Here is a 16,623-nt window from a genome sequence, read left to right on the forward strand (position 1 = left end):
ACCTCAGTTTGAGATACTTCTACTCTGTAGTCTTCTGGAAACGTGAGTGCCGTGACAAGAGCTTTACGCATATCAGATGAAAGACACAAAGCATCATACACAGAAAGCATAGCTAGTATTTTCTTCAAATGTGCGATTACATCATACTTGACTGGCACCCTACTGGCAGGGTCCGTCGAATCATTTGGAACTGCATCCTTGCTTTTTGGTTCCTTTCTAGGTGGGGGTGAGGGTCTGCTAATTGACGACCTGATCTAAGATGAACCTGATCAACTTCTAATGGTTCTTCGTCAGGGAAGCATAGAGACTCGCCATCATCCTCGAACACACCAATAGTGAGAACGTTGAATTCTTCACTTCGTATTCTCTTGTGCTTCGTGGTGTGCTGATATATCTTCGGTGCGAAGCGCAGAGGAGTGTTGGAAATATGCCCTAGAGGCAATAATAAAAGTGTTATTATTATATTTCTTTGTTCATGATAATAGTCTTTTATTCATGCTATAACTGTATTATCCGGAAATCGTAATACACGTGTGAATACATAGACCACAATATGTCCCTAGTGAGCCTCTAGTTGACTAGCTCGTTGTGATCAACAGATAGTCATGGTTTCCTGGCTATGGACATTGGATGTCGTTGATAACGGGATCACATCATTAGGAGAATGATGTGATGGACAAGACCCAATCCTAAGCATAGCACAAAGGTCGGTTAGTTCGTTTGCTAGAGCTTTTCCAATGTCAAGTATCTCTTCCTTAGACCATGAGATCGTGTAACTCCCGGATACCGTAGGAGTGCTTTGGGTGTACCAAACGTCACAACGTAACTGGGTGACTATAAAGGTGCATTGCAGGTATCTCCGAAAGTGTCTGTTGGGTTGACACGGATCGAGACTGGGATTTGTCACTCCGTGTTACGGAGAGGTATCACTGGGCCCACTCGGTAGTGCATCATCATAATGAGCTCAAGGTGGCCAAGTGTCTGGTCACGGGATCATGCATTACGGTACGAGTAAAGTGACTTGCCGGTAACGAGACTGAACGAGGTATTGGGATACCGACGATCGAGTCTCGGGCATGTAACGTACCGATTGACAAAGGGAATTGCATACGGGGTTTGATCGAATCCTCGACATCGTGGTTCATCCGATGACAACATCGAGGCGCATGTGGGAGCCAACATGGGTATCCAGATCCCGCTGTTGGTTATTAACCTGAGGTCGTCTCGGTCATGTCTGCATGTCTCCCGAACCCGTAGGGTCTACACACTTAAGGTTCGGTGACGCTAGGGTTATCAGGAAGACAAGTATGTGATTACCGAATGTTGTTCGGAGTCCCGGATGAGATCCCGGACGTCACGAGGAGTTCCGGAATGGTCCGGAGGTAAAGATTTATATAAGGAAAGTGGTTAAAGGGACACCGGAAGGTTTCTGTGGCATACCGGTATTGTACCGGGGCCACCGGAAGGGTTCCGGGTGTCCACCGGGTGGGGCCACCCCTCCCGGGGGGGGCACATGGGCTGTGTGGGAGAGGGAGCCAGCCCCTAGTGGGCTGGGCGCGCCTCCCCACCTAGGCCCATGCGGCTAGGGCAAGGGGAGGGGAAACCCTAAAGGGGGCGCCCCCTAGCTTGGGGGGCAAGCCACCCCTTTTCCCTCTCCCTTTGGCCACCGCCCCCCTCTAGGGTTTCCCCTAGAGGGCCGGCCCCCTTGCCCCTCTCCTCCTATATATACAGGGGTGAGGGGAGGGCTGCAAGACACCACAACTCAAGGCGCAGCCCCTCCCCTCCCCAACACCTCTCCTCCTCCGTACGTGCTTGGCGAAGCCCTGCCGGAGTACTGCTGCACCAACTGCACCACACCGTCGTGCTGCCATTGGAGCTGTCTTCCTCATCCTCTCCTTCCTCCTTGCTGGATCAAGACGAAGGAGACGTCGCCCGTACCATACGTGTGTTGAACGCGGAGGTGCTGTCCGTTCAGCACTTGGTCATCGGTGATCCGAATCACGACGAGTACGACTCCATCATCACCATCCCCTTGAACGCTTCCGCACTCGATCTGCAAGTGGTATGTAGATGCAAACTCACTCCCTTGACTCGTTGCTTAGATGAACTCATAGATGGATCTTGGTGAAACCGTAGGAAAATTTTTAATTTTCTGCAACGTTCCCCAACAGTGGCATCATGAGCTAGGTCTATGCGTAGTTCTCTTTGGACGAGTAGAACACAATTTTGTTGTGGGCGTAGATCTTGTCAACTTGCTTGCCGCTACTAGTATTATCTTGCTTCAGCGGTATTGTGGGATGAAGCGGCCCGGACCAACCTTACACGTACGCTTACGTGAGACCGGTTCCACCGACTAACATGCACTAGTTGCATAAGGTGGCTGGCGGGTGTCTGTCTCTCCCACTTTAGTTGCAGTGGATTCGATGAAAAGGGTCCTTATGAAGGGTAAATAGAAGTTGACAAGATCACGTTGTGGTTATTCGTAGGTAAGAAAACGTTCTTGCTAGAACCCAATTGCAGCCACGTAAAAGATGCAACAACAATTAGAGGACGTCTAACTTGTTTTTGCAGTAATTGTCATGTGATGTGATATGGCCAGAAGTTGTGATGAATGATGAATGATATATTGTGATGTATGAGATCATGTTCTTGTAATAGGAATCACGACTTGCATGTCCATGAGTATGACAACCGGCAGGAGCCATAGGAGTTGTCTTTATTTTTGTATGACCTACGTGTCATTAAAGAACGCCATGTAAACTACTTTACTTTATTGCTAAACGCGTTAGTCATAGAAGTAGAAGTAGTCGTTGGCGTGACAACTTCATGAAGACACGATGATGGAGATCATGATGATGGAGATCATGGTGTCATGCCGGTGACAAGATGATCATGGAGCCCCGAAGATGAAGATCAAAGGAGCTATATGATATTGGCCATATCATGTCACTACTTTATATAATTGCATGTGATGTTTATTATGTTTTATGCATCTTGTTTACTTAGAACGACGGTAGTAAATAAGATGATCCCTTACAACAATTTCAAGAAGTGTTCTCCCCTAACTGTGCACCGTTGCTAAAGTTCGTCGTTTCGAAGCACCACGTGATGATCGGGTGTGATAGATCCTTACATTCACATACAACGGGTGTAAGACAGTTTTACACATGCAAAACACTTAGGGTTAACTTGACGAGCCTAGCATGTACAGACATGGCCTCGAAACACGGAGACTGAAAGGTCGAACATGAGTCGTATGGAAGATACGATCAACATGAGAATGTTCACCGATGATGACTAGTCCGTCTCACGTGATGATCGGACATGGCCTAGTCGACTCGGATCGTGTAACACTTAGATGACTAGAGGGATGTCTAATCTGAGTGGGAGTTCAATAATTTGATTAGATGAACTTAATTATCATGAACTTAGTCTAAAACCTTTGCAAATATGTCTTGTAGATCAAATGGCCAACGCTCATGTCAACTTGAACTTCAACGCGTTCCTAGAGAAAACCAAGCTGAAAGATGATGGCAGCAACTATACGGACTGGGTCCGGAACCTGAGGATCATCCTCATAGCTGCCAGGAAACAATATGTCCTAGAAGGACCGTTAGGTGACGCTCCCGTCCCAGAGAACCAAGACATTATGAATGCTTGGCAGTCTCGTGCTGATGATTACTCCCTCGTTCAGTGCGGCATGCTTTACAGCTTAGAACCGGGGCTCCAAAAGCGTTTTGAGCATCACGGAGCATATGAGATGTTCGAGGAGCTGAAACTAGTTTTCCAAGCTCACGCCCGGGTCGAGAGATATGACATCTCCGACAAGTTCTATAGTTGTAAGATGGAGGAAAATAGTTCTGTCAGTGAGCACATACTCAAGATGTCTGGGTTGCACAACCGTATGACCCAGCTGAATATTAACCTCCCTGATGAGGCGGTCATTGACAGAATCCTTCAGTCGCTCCCACCAAGCTACAAGAGCTTTGTGATGAACTACAATATGCAGGGGATGGTAAAAGACCATTCCTGAAGTATTTTCTATGCTGAAGTCAGCAGAGGTTGAAATCAAGAAAGAACATCAAGTGTTGATGGTCAATAAGACCACTAAGTTCAAGAAGGGCAAGGGTAAGAAGAACTTCAAGAAGGACGGCAAGGAGGTTGCCGCGCCCGGTAAGCCAGTTGCCGAGAAGAAGTCAAAGAATGGACCCAAGCCTGAGACTGAGTGCTTTTATTGCAAGGGGAAAGGTCACTGGAAGCGGAACTGCCCCAAATACTTAGCGGATAAGAAGGCCGGCAACACTAAAGGTATATTTGATATACATGTAATTGATGTGTACCTTACCAGTACTCGTAGTAACTCCTGGGTATTTGATACTGGTGTCGTTGCTCATATTTGTAACTCACAGCAGGAGCTGCGGAATAAGCGGAGACTGGCGAAGGACGAGGTGACGATGCGCGTCGGGAATGGTTCCAGAGTCGATGTGATCGCCGTCGGCACGCTACCTCTACATTTACCCACGGGATTAGTTTTGAACCTTAATAATTGTTATTTAGTACCAAGTTTGAGCATGAACATTGTATCTGGATCTCGTTTAATACGAGATGGCTACTCATTTAAGTCTGAGAATAATGGTTGTTCGATTTATATGAGAGATATGTTTTATGGTCATGCTCCGATGGTCAATGGTTTATTCTTAATGAATCTCGAGCGTAATACTACACATATTCATAGCGTGAATACCAAAAGATGTAAAGTTGATAACGATAGTCCCACATACTTGTGGCACTGCCGCCTTGGTCACATTGGTGTCAAGCGCATGAAGAAGCTCCATGCTGATGGACTTTTAGAGTCTCTCGATTATGAATCATTTGACACATGCGAACCATGCCTCATGGGCAAGATGACCAAGACTCCGTTCTCCCGAACAATGGAGCGAGCAACCAACTTGTTGGAAATCATACATACCAATGTGTGCGGTCCAATAAGTGTTGAGGCTCGCGGAGGATATCGTTATGTTCTCACTCTCACTGATGACTTGAGTAGATATGGGTATGTCTACTTAATGAAACACAAGTCTGAGACCTTTGAAAAGTTCAAGGAATTTCAGAATGAGGTAGAGAATCAACGTGACCGAAAGATAAAATTCCTACGATCAGATCGTGGAGGAGAATACTTAAGTCATGAATTTGGCACACACTTAAGGAAATGTGGAATCGTTTCACAACTCACGCCGCCTGGAACACCTCAGCGTAACGGTGTGTCCGAATGTCGTAATCGCACTCTATTAGATATGGTGCGGTCTATGATGTCTCTTACCGATTTACCACTATCATTTTGGGGATACGCTCTAGAGACAGCTACATTCACTTTAAATAGGGCACCGTCTAAATCCGTTGAGACGACACCGTATGAATTATGGTTTGGGAAGAAACCTAAGCTGTCGTTTCTAAAAGTTTGGGGATGCGATGCTTATGTCAAGAAACTTCAACCTGAAAAGCTCGAACCCAAGTCGGAAAAATGCGTCTTCATAGGATACCCTAAGGAAACCATTGGGTATACCTTCTACTTAAGATCCGAGGGCAAGATCTTTGTTGCCAAGAACGGATCCTTTCCGGAAAAAGAGTTTCTCTCGAAAGAAGTAAGTGGGAGGAAAGTAGAACTCGATGAAGTACTACCTCTTGAACGGGAAAGTTGTACAACACAGGAAAATGTTCCTGTGGTGCCTACACCAACTAGAGAGGAAATTAATGATGATGATCAAGGTACTTCGGATCAAGTTGCTACTGAACTTCGTAGGTCCACTAGGACACGTTCCGCACCAGAGTGGTACGGCAACCCTGTCCTGGAAATCATGTTGTTAGACAACGGTGAACCTTCGAACTATGAAGAAGCTATGGCGGGTCCAGATTCCAACAAATGGCTAGAAGCCATGAAATCCGAGATAGAATCCATGTATGAAAACAAAGTATGGACTTTGACTGACTTGCCCGATGATCGGCGAGCGATAGAAAACAAATGGATCTTTAAGAAGAAGACGGACGCGGATGGTAATGTCACCATCTATAAAGCTCGACTTGTCGCTAAGGGTTATCGGCAAGTTCAAGGGATTGACTACGATGAGACTTTCTCTCCCATAGCGAAGCTTAAGTCCGTCCGAATCATGTTAGCAATTGCCGCATACTATGATTATGAGATATGGCAGATGGACGTCAAAACGGCATTCCTTAACAGTTATCTTAAGGAAGAGTTGTATATGATGCAGCCGGAAGGTTTTGTCGATCCTAAGAACGCTAACAAAGTATGCAAGCTCCAGCGATCCATTTATGGGCTGGTGCAAGCATCTCGGAGTTGGAACATTCGCTTTGATGAGATGATCAAAGCGTTTGGGTTTATGCAGACTTATGGAGAAGCCTGCGTTTACAAGAAAGTGAGTGGGAGCTCTGTAGCATTTCTCATATTATATGTAGATGACATACTTTTGATGGGAAATGATATAGAATTCTTGGACAGCATTAAGGCCTACTTGAATAAGTGTTTTTCAATGAAGGACCTTGGAGAAGCTGCTTATATATTAGGCATCAAGATCTATAGAAATAGGTCGAGACGCCTCATAGGTCTTTCACAAAGCACATACCTTGATAAAATTTTGAAGAAGTTCAAAATGGATCAGTCCAAGAAGGGGTTCTTGCCTGTATTGCAAGGTGTGAGATTGAGCTCGGCTCAATGCTCGACCACGGCAAAAGATATAGAAGAGATGAGTGTCATCCCCTATGCTTCAGCCATAGGATCTATTATGTATGCCATGCTGTGTACCAGACCTGATGTAAACCTTGCCGTAAGTTTGGTAGGAAGATACCAAAGTAATCCCGGCAAGGAACACTGGACAGCGGTCAAGATTATCCTGAAGTACCTGAAAAGGACAAAGGACATGTTTCTCGTTTATGGAGGTGACGAAGAGCTCGTCGTAAAGGGTTACGTCGACGCTAGCTTCGACACAGATCTGGATGACTCTAAGTCACAAACCGGATACGTGTATATGTTGAATGGTGGAGCAGTAAGCTGGTGCAGCTGCAAGCAGAGCGTGGTGGCGGGATCTACATGTGAAGCGGAGTACATGGCAGCCTCGGAGGCAGCGCATGAAGCTATTTGGGTGAAGGAGTTCATCACCGACCTAGGAGTCATACCCAATGCGTCGGGGCCGATCAAACTTTTCTGTGACAATACTGGAGCTATTGCCCTTGCGAAGGAGCCCAGATTTCACAAGAAGACCAGGCACATCAAGCATCGTTTCAACTCCATCCGTAAGAATGTTCAAGATGGAGACATAGAAATTTGCAAAGTACATACAGATCTGAATGTCGCAGATCCGTTGACTAAACCTCTCTCGCGAGCGAAACATGATCAACACCAGAACTCTATGGGTGTTCGATTCATCACAATGTAACTAGATTATTGACTCTAGTGCAAGTGGGAGACTGTTGGAAATATGCCCTAGAGGCAATAATAAAAGTGTTATTATTATATTTCTTTGTTCATGATAATAGTCTTTTATTCATGCTATAACTGTATTATCCGGAAATCGTAATACACGTGTGAATACATAGACCACAATATGTCCCTAGTGAGCCTCTAGTTGACTAGCTCGTTGTGATCAACATATAGTCATGGTTTCCTGGCTATGGACATTGGATGTCGTTGATAACGGGATCACATCATTAGGAGAATGATGTGATGGACAAGACCCAATCCTAAGCATAGCACAAAGGTCGGTTAGTTCGTTTGCTAGAGCTTTTCCAATGTCAAGTATCTCTTCCTTAGACCATGAGATCGTGTAACTCCCGGATACCGTAGGAGTGCTTTGGGTGTACCAAACGTCACAACGTAACTGGGTGACTATAAAGGTGCATTACAGGTATCTCCGAAAGTGTCTGTTGGGTTGACACGGATCGAGACTGGGATTTGTCACTCCGTATGACGGAGAAGTATCTCTGGGCCCACTCGGTAATGCATCATCAAAATGAGCTCAAAGTGACCAAGTGTCCAAGCAATGCATTATATGATGTGGCCGCATCAATCACGTGAAACTTCACGTATGTGGATAATGTATCCAATTTTAAAACCAACGAAATGGTACCCATAGCTTCTTGCCCTGATTGGTTAAATCCATGTATAACCACGTTAGACTTGCTCAAATCTCTCTTGGAATACCCAACTTTTTTGAGTGTACGCAATGGTAGCAGATTTATAGCTGACCCACCATCTATCATTATGCGATTTATCAGCAATACATCAATTTCGCCAAACATGAGAAGAGGTCTGTTGTGCTTCTTGGGGCCTAACAACATATCCTCATCTGTGAACGTCATATTTAGGACTTCAGATTCTTCTACCTCAGTTTGAGATACTTCTACTCTGTAGTCTTCTGGAAACGTGAGTGCCGTGACAAGAGCTTTACGCATATCAGATGAAAGACACAAAGCATCATACACAGAAAGCATAGCTGGTATTTTCTTCAAATGTGCGATTACATCATACTTGACTGGCACCCTACTGGCAGGGTCCGTCGAATCATTTGGAACTGCATCCTTGCTTTTTGGTTCCTTTCTAGGTGGGGGTGAGGGTCTGCTAATTGACGACCTGATCTAAGATGAACCTGATCAACTTCTAATGGTTCTTCGTCAGGAAAGCATAGAGACTCGCCATCATCCTTGAACACACCAATAGTGAGAACGTTGAATTCTTCACTTCGTATTCTCTTGCGCTTCGTGGTGTGCTGATATATCTTCGGTGCGAAGCGCAGAGGAGTGTTGGAAATATGCCCTAGAGGCAATAATAAAAGTGTTATTATTATATTTCTTTGTTCATGATAATAGTCTTTTATTCATGCTATAACTGTATTATCCGGAAATCGTAATACACGTGTGAATACATAGACCACAATATGTCCCTAGTGAGCCTCTAGTTGACTAGCTCGTTGTGATCAACAGATAGTCGTGGTTTCCTGGCTATGGACATTGGATGTCGTTGATAACGGGATCACATCATTAGGAGAATGATGTGATGGACAAGACCCAATCCTAAGCATAGCACAAAGGTCGGTTAGTTCGTTTGCTAGAGCTTTTCCAATGTCAAGTATCTCTTCCTTAGACCATGAGATCGTGTAACTCCCGGATACCGTAGGAGTGCTTTGGGTGTACCAAACGTCACAACGTAACTGGGTGACTATAAAGGTGCATTACAGGTATCTCCGAAAGTGTCTGTTGGGTTGACACGGATCGAGACTGGGATTTGTCACTCCATGTTACGGAGAGGTATCACTGGGCCCACTCGGTAGTGCATCATCATAATGAGCTCAAGGTGGCCAAGTGTCTGGTCACGGGATCATGCATTACGGTACGAGTAAAGTGACTTGCCGGTAACGAGACTGAACGAGGTATTGGGATACCGACGATCGAGTCTCGGGCATGTAACGTACCGATTGACAAAGGGAATTGCATACGGGGTTTGATCGAATCCTCGACATCGTGGTTCATCCGATGACAACATCGAGGCACATCTGGGAGCCAACATGGGTATCCAGATCCCGCTGTTGGTTATTGACCTGAGGTCGTCTCGGTCATGTCTGCATGTCTCCCGAACCCGTAGGGTCTACACACTTAAGGTTCGGTGACGCTAGGGTTATCAGGAAGACAAGTATGTGATTACCGAATGTTGTTCGGAGTCCCGGATGAGATCCCGGACGTCACGAGGAGTTCTGGAATGGTCCGGAGGTAAAGATTTATATAAGGAAAGTGGTTAAACGGACACCGGAAAGTTTCGGTGGCATACCGGTATTGTACCGGGGCCACCGGAAGGGTTCCGGGTGTCCACCGGGTGGGGCCACCCCTCCCGGGGGGGCCACATGGGCTGTGTGGGAGAGGGAGCCAGCCCCTAGTGGGCTGGGCGCGCCTCCCCACCTAGGCCCATGCGGCTAGGGCAAGGGGAGGGGAAACCCTAAAGGGGGCGCCCCCCTAGCTTGGGGGCAAGCCACCCCTTTCCCCTCTCCCTTTGGCTGCCGCCCCCCTCTAGGGTTTCCCCTAGAGGGCCGGCCCCCTTGCCCCTCTCCTCCTATATATAGAGGGGTGAGGGGAGGGCTGCAAGACACCACAACTCAAGGCGCAGCCCCTCCCCTCCCCAACACCTCTCCTCCTCCGTACGTGCTTGGCGAAGCCCTGCCAGAGTACTGCTGCACCAACTGCACCACACCGTCGTGCTGCCATTGGAGATGTCTTCCTCATCCTCTCCTTCCTCCTTGCTGGATCAAGACGAAGGAGATGTCGCCCGTACCATATGTGTGTTGAACGCGGAGGTGCTGTCCGTTCAGCACTTGGTCATCGGTGATCCGAATCACGACGAATACGACTCCATCATCACCATCCCCTTGAACGCTTCCGCACTCAATCTGCAAGTGGTATGTAGATGCAAACTCACTCCCTTGACTCGTTGCTTAGATGAACTCATAGATGGATCTTGGTGAAACCGTAGGAAAAATTTTAATTTTCTGCAACGTTCCCCAACAAGGAGGAGCTTCTTCCATCACTGGGGGTAGTACACGGCGTTTTGACCGCCGTGGCCCCCAACCTTGGGCTGCACCATTGCTGAAGGGAATGTAAGACTCTCCTTTATGCTGATCTTGCGATTTGGCAAGGCCTGGAATTATCATAGGAGAACATCCACATTTGGAAATTAGTAATGCATCATCATAAGTACCCTTCATATTTGAAGACGCAGAACTCACCGCATCATCCTGGAGGGTGGCGACATTTGCTGAAGCCTTTTTCTTTCCCTTTGTCATGCTTTTGAGGAGATCCGCATCAATAGTCCCCTCATCGATCATTTTCTGGATGATATTCTTCACAACAAAGCAATCTTTGAGTGTATGGCCCTAAATGCGATGGTAGTGACAGAAATTTGGGTCATTAAATTTTGAAGCTTCTTCTGGCCTTTTGGGCCTGGGAAGTTCTATTAGACTCAACTCCTTTAAACCAGTGAAAAGGTCATCAATTTCTTCTACAGGAAAAGAATACTCCCTGTTTTGCCATTCACTAAGAGTTGGCCTCCTACCAACCTGTGCATCTCGCTGCCCTTGATTCCCTATAGGTGATCTTCCGGGCTGAAACTGAGGTTTTACCGCCGTTGTCTCCATGGCTTGTGCAGACTTGGGTTTCATCGGCAACTTCACGCTGACCACCTTTGTCTGTAGGCTTGTTGAATGTCGTTTTTGTTCGACGAGTGACAAGCTGCATAAAATTTTCTATATCCATGGATTTTTAAGCTAACTCTTCAAATGTGAGGGGTCTCACTCCTTGTAACTGGACAGCCACTTCCGAGCGGAGATTGTTCATGCACATACGCATTGCTTCTGGCTCAGTGATTGGTTGTGGGCAATGAAGACTTAGGTTTCTCCATCCATTTATGAAATCAGCCGCCCTCTCGTTGAACCCTTGTTCAGTTTGGGTCAACTCAGTTATGCCCACTGTCCTCTGCGTGCTATAAAACCGCTCGAGGAATGAGTTTTGCATTTGTTCCCACGTTTTTATAGAGCTTGGAGGTAGCTTGCTGTACCAGGTGAAGGCAGGCCCAGACAATGTCTGTACAAACTGCCTAAGGAGAAGTGCTCCGTTGTTAACTGTATCCTGACAAGCAGCAAGGAAGTGTGCTATGTGCTCATGGGGAGATCCACTCCCATTGAACTTACTAAACTGTGGCTGCCTGTAATTTGTCAGGAAAGGAACTAAATCCACATCAGGTGGGTACGGCTTAACATACCCTGGCCTCATCGAGTACTGAGTTTGCATCAACTGCGACTTTACCCCTTCAGCGATCATTCTTTGGATCGCCTCAAGGTTAAGCCCTGCTCCTCCATGTTGGCTGCTAGCACTTGCGCCACCATCCCCTTCATTTCCTTTATTCTGGTTATTGCTCATCTGAATTCGAAGGGCTGCGAGCTCATCTTCCTTTTGCTGAAGTGCTGCCGTAAGGTTGGCCAATTGCTCTTCAACCGAACGAGTTTCATTCGCGGCTAGGACTTGTTCTGTATGCTCTGCACCATGGTGGAGTTCTATCTCATTTTCAGAAGGACAAGGGGTACTGTCCGATAGGGGATTATAAGACCCACCACAGCTAGACCCAAGCTCTTCATGATCTGAACCTTTTTGGCTTCGTGTCTTACGACGAGGACCTTCTACGACAGTTTTACGTGCCTTCTTCCTCTTGAAATGTGTTGATGCGGAGGATGTTTCGCTGGTCTTGTCCGACGCCGCCCTGACACCAATTGGCATTTCTTGGAACACTTCGAATGATTTATTCTTGGTCTGCTTACGAGAGGGCCATGGAGACAAGCTCGTGGCCACCTCATTTGATGGATTTGATAGCCACTTGTTCACTTTAGCCCGACTATCCTCATCTGATGGAGCGTGTTCTGCCCCTTGGACTCTGCTTGACCCAGACCTGGCCCGTACTTCCCTTTCTCTTTCTTTGTACGCCGCCCTTCTTGAACGGACACGAGCAGCTTGGTTCACATATTCTTGATGTTTAGGATGTTGCTGAATGAATTCTTGGTACTCGGGTCGTTGGGCCAGGGCCTCCGCTAGTCGCATGATGGCGCCACCCTCATCGTTTTGTGATGTGGATGCACCGGGGAGCTGTGACCTTATTGCTTGACATATGCATTTAACAACATATGAGTCATCTGGATTCTGAACTTGGATCTTTGGACGAGTGTTTTTCCATCTCCCCTTGACAGACTTGCTCACATGAGAACGGTGTCGGCTCGCCGCATCTTGACCTACGGCAGCTGGAAGATCAATCCAAGATCGACGGACATTTCTCTGTCGCCGTTGATACCGCACTGGATCAAATGAACCTTCAAAGGACTCTCGTAAGATGGGTGCTTCTTCACACAGAGGAACTGACGGTGCAGATGTTGGATCTGCGTGGCCTGTTTTGAGGTCACTAGATGTAAGGCACACTCCCTTCCATTCCAGGGAACGTTTTTGCATAATTCCCAAGCGTTCCTCACTAGGTTTATGGGCCAGTGAGGGGACAAACTCAGGAGCATCGGCTCGAAGTATATTCCGAGCGTTGGTGGGCCTTCCTGTTGAAGACGACGCTGACGGCAATATGACCGCAACGCCGCCTCTTTTCCCAGGTAGTTTGGAGTTGGGTGTCTCCACCATCTTCTCTTTTCCCTTGTAAACAAGTGGCGGAAACTCGGATTTCTCAAACACCACTTTCTTTCCCTTGTCCTTGGACTGCTGGCGGATGGATGGCCCTGCTTCAACAATCTTTCCTTTCATTACTGACACTGGAGCATGAGTAACCACTCTTGCAGAACTCTGAGCAACCCTCTTTCTAGCAGCCCTCATTTTCCTCTTTGCAGACTTTGACAAAATAGGTGTGAACCCCTCCATTGGTGGAGAAGTGACCTCTTCTTGATCTGGTACAACTGGAGATGCAGCAGTAGTCTTCCAACTTTCACTTAGTGAGGTCACAATAGGACCAATTGGCACATCAAGCCAAAGGTCACTGAAGCGAAGGGTCACAAACTGCTGCACTTGGCCCTCCATACCTTCAAAACAAAGAAAACCATATATTAGTTTTCTTTGACTTTTTTTTGTATATGGTACATAATGTTTTATGCTTTATGTACTATGGGAATTCATATGTTGCAATCCAATATTGGAATTCAAAGATGAGGGGAGAAATATGTCCCACCGGGCGTGCCAGAATCTGATGACGGGAAAATGGCGGGCGTGAAAACACGCGTCCACGTCATTGATACAGAGTGAATTTTAAATGCATAAAATAAAAATAGAATCAAACATTGCAGGTACTTTATTTCCAGAATTCTTACATTTACATAAAAATTATGTTAATTACATCTCCGAAGAGAAAACCCCTGATTAAGAATTCCAACTATCCTATTACATAGAATTGCAACACATGACTACTACAAAATGATAAAGAAAAGTCGCTCCTCCTCGCTGTCGTTGACGCCGTTGTGCTCGGGGGAGCATCCTCGATCTTCTTCAAGTTATCATGTGTCTTGTTCATTTATATTTTTATCCTTGTACTATTATGAGTAGTACGTAGAGTACGAGTGCAATGTGTTTTTTTTGCATCGGACACCTAATTTGTGTAGTCGACTTAACCAACATATGCTAGTATGACCATGCGGCTATCTTAATCAACTTTCAGGTCATTTCATTTTAACGAGTGATAAGTCGACTAGCAGAGTATCCACTTAATACATGCATGCTACATCTTTTATTGATGCATATATGACCATGCATGAGATGATGATTTACTCCATGTTAGCCTATGCGCATGCATGGAAATTTAAGAAAAAAGGGGGGGGTTCCAATATCAGAACCATCCAATATGTTATCTTGTTTGATTTGATATGTTTGATGATAGCATCTACTAAAGCGAGCTATATGCAATATCCTTTATTTTTTTAATGGGTTACATTTATATACTCTAACCATCAGTGGGCAGTATATACGTGTTGCATAGAGTTTGTACGCTCTAGATTTCATATTTTAGATATGTAGGATTATACTTTTAACTTAACCTACACATTTCTTTTTATGGGCATGATATATTTTAGTGCAAAATGAGACAACTAACACTTTTATTATCTCATGTTTACCCGTTAGATTTCACTTAGCATATTCTATATGCATTAGAGTATGCTCATTTCATCATCTATATGACAGATGTATATGCCATTTGTACCTTCCTGTTTGTATTACTACTGACATGGCATAGCATGTATGTCCGCAGTGTAACCAACAAGAGGCCTCAAATATAATTTAGCAAGCACCCGATTTATACATTTTTATGCACTAGGTATATATAGAGGTACATACACAATTTACATTGTCTTATTTTGTGCAACTCAAACAAAGGAAGAGTGCATTTTGTAGGCACATATTTATTCTATGATTTTATGTAGATGATCATCTAGGGTTTGGGTATGTTTCATATTTGTTTTTCCCCAAGCTTTACCTTTGCGTCACTCTCATCTATGATGGAAGGGAAAATATATCCTCCTTAGTTTTGGTTCACCATGATCGACCAAGGAGTGAAATTTATCCTCTTTGACATAATCGCACTTTGGCTTGTATCACGATGATCAACCAAGGCAAAAAAATTACAAGAAGAAATTATATGTTGTATGCTCCTTGATTTGTATCACAATGATCCGCCAAGGAGTATTTTTGTTGTTGTTAAACATATTCGCACTTTGGCCTGTATCATGATGATCAACCAAGGCGAAATGTCAAGATGGGGCTATATGGAGAATGCTCCTTGGTTTGTATCACAATGATCAACCAAGGACAAATTTTCTTCTCTTAAATATAAGTGCTCTTTGGCTTGTATCACGATGATCAGCCAAGGTAAAATATCAAGGTGAAGATATATGGAGAATACTCCTTGGCTTGTGTCACAATGACCAACCAAGGGCAAATTTTCCTCTCCTAAACATATTCGCACTTTGGCTTGTATCATGATGATCAGGCAAGGCAAAAATGTCGAGATGAAAATACGTGAGATATGTTCCTTGGTTCGTATCGCGATGATCAACCAAGGACAAATTTTCCTTTCCTGAACATAATTGCACTTTGGCTCGTATCGCGATGATCAGCCAAGGCAAGATGTCAAGATGAGGACACATGGGCATGCTCCCTGGTTTGTATCACAATGATCAACCAAGGAGAAAGATGAACATGATGAGAGATATAGGGAGGAGCAAGAAGATTAGAGGAGAATCATGATGCCCACCTTGTCAACCTTTCTTAGGCTTTTGACCGGACGACGGCCTTGCAGTAGCAGCAGCAGCAGCGTGAGGCCAGAGATCAAGAATATGAGCAGGGAAAGTAGCAGCAGAGCAGCAGCGGCCGGCCGGGGAAAAAGAGAGCAGCAGTGTGCGGCAGCGCAGCGGAGCGATCAGGAAAAAAAGAGCAGTAGTGTGCGGCAGCGCAGCGGAGCGATCAGGGAAAAGAGAGCGCCAAGAGCAGGCCCTTAGGAGGTATTTATAGGAGAGGGCAACTGAGGAAATCAACGGAGGGACGCGCCCACGTTCTCTAGTTCGTGGGTGAGATCGTGTGAGCGTGGGGCTGCCTCCTCCTTTGCTTATTTGTTTAATCACTAATTTCTCCAACTGTGTGGTTTGGCTGGCAAGTTACGTACGTGGTTAGCTCATGTGGGCTAAACCCCTTCTTTTACTAATTAACCTATGGGCCTTGGCGTCATCCAGCATATTTTAATGGGCTAGGCTTAATCAACTATTAATGTGACATTGAGAATTATTTTCTTAGTGTGACATGCCGTATATAAATACATGGAAAATGTATTTTTTATGTGGCGTTATATCCCTCATACCCATATTTCATTAGGAATGACGTGCATCTATTTTCCTATGTCGCCGTGATATTTAATTAGCGACGATGAAATAATGCCCATGTATATTGCATGGTTTAATATTTGGGAAATAAGCGTCACCCGCGATGATTTTATGTTGACATTTCACGCGGTCTAATATGTAAAGATATTAGCGCCGTCTATAATCTTGT

This window comes from Triticum dicoccoides, chromosome 7A, assembly GCF_002162155.2.
Source record: "Triticum dicoccoides isolate Atlit2015 ecotype Zavitan chromosome 7A, WEW_v2.0, whole genome shotgun sequence".
NCBI classification, from domain to species: Eukaryota; Viridiplantae; Streptophyta; class Magnoliopsida; order Poales; family Poaceae; genus Triticum; species Triticum dicoccoides.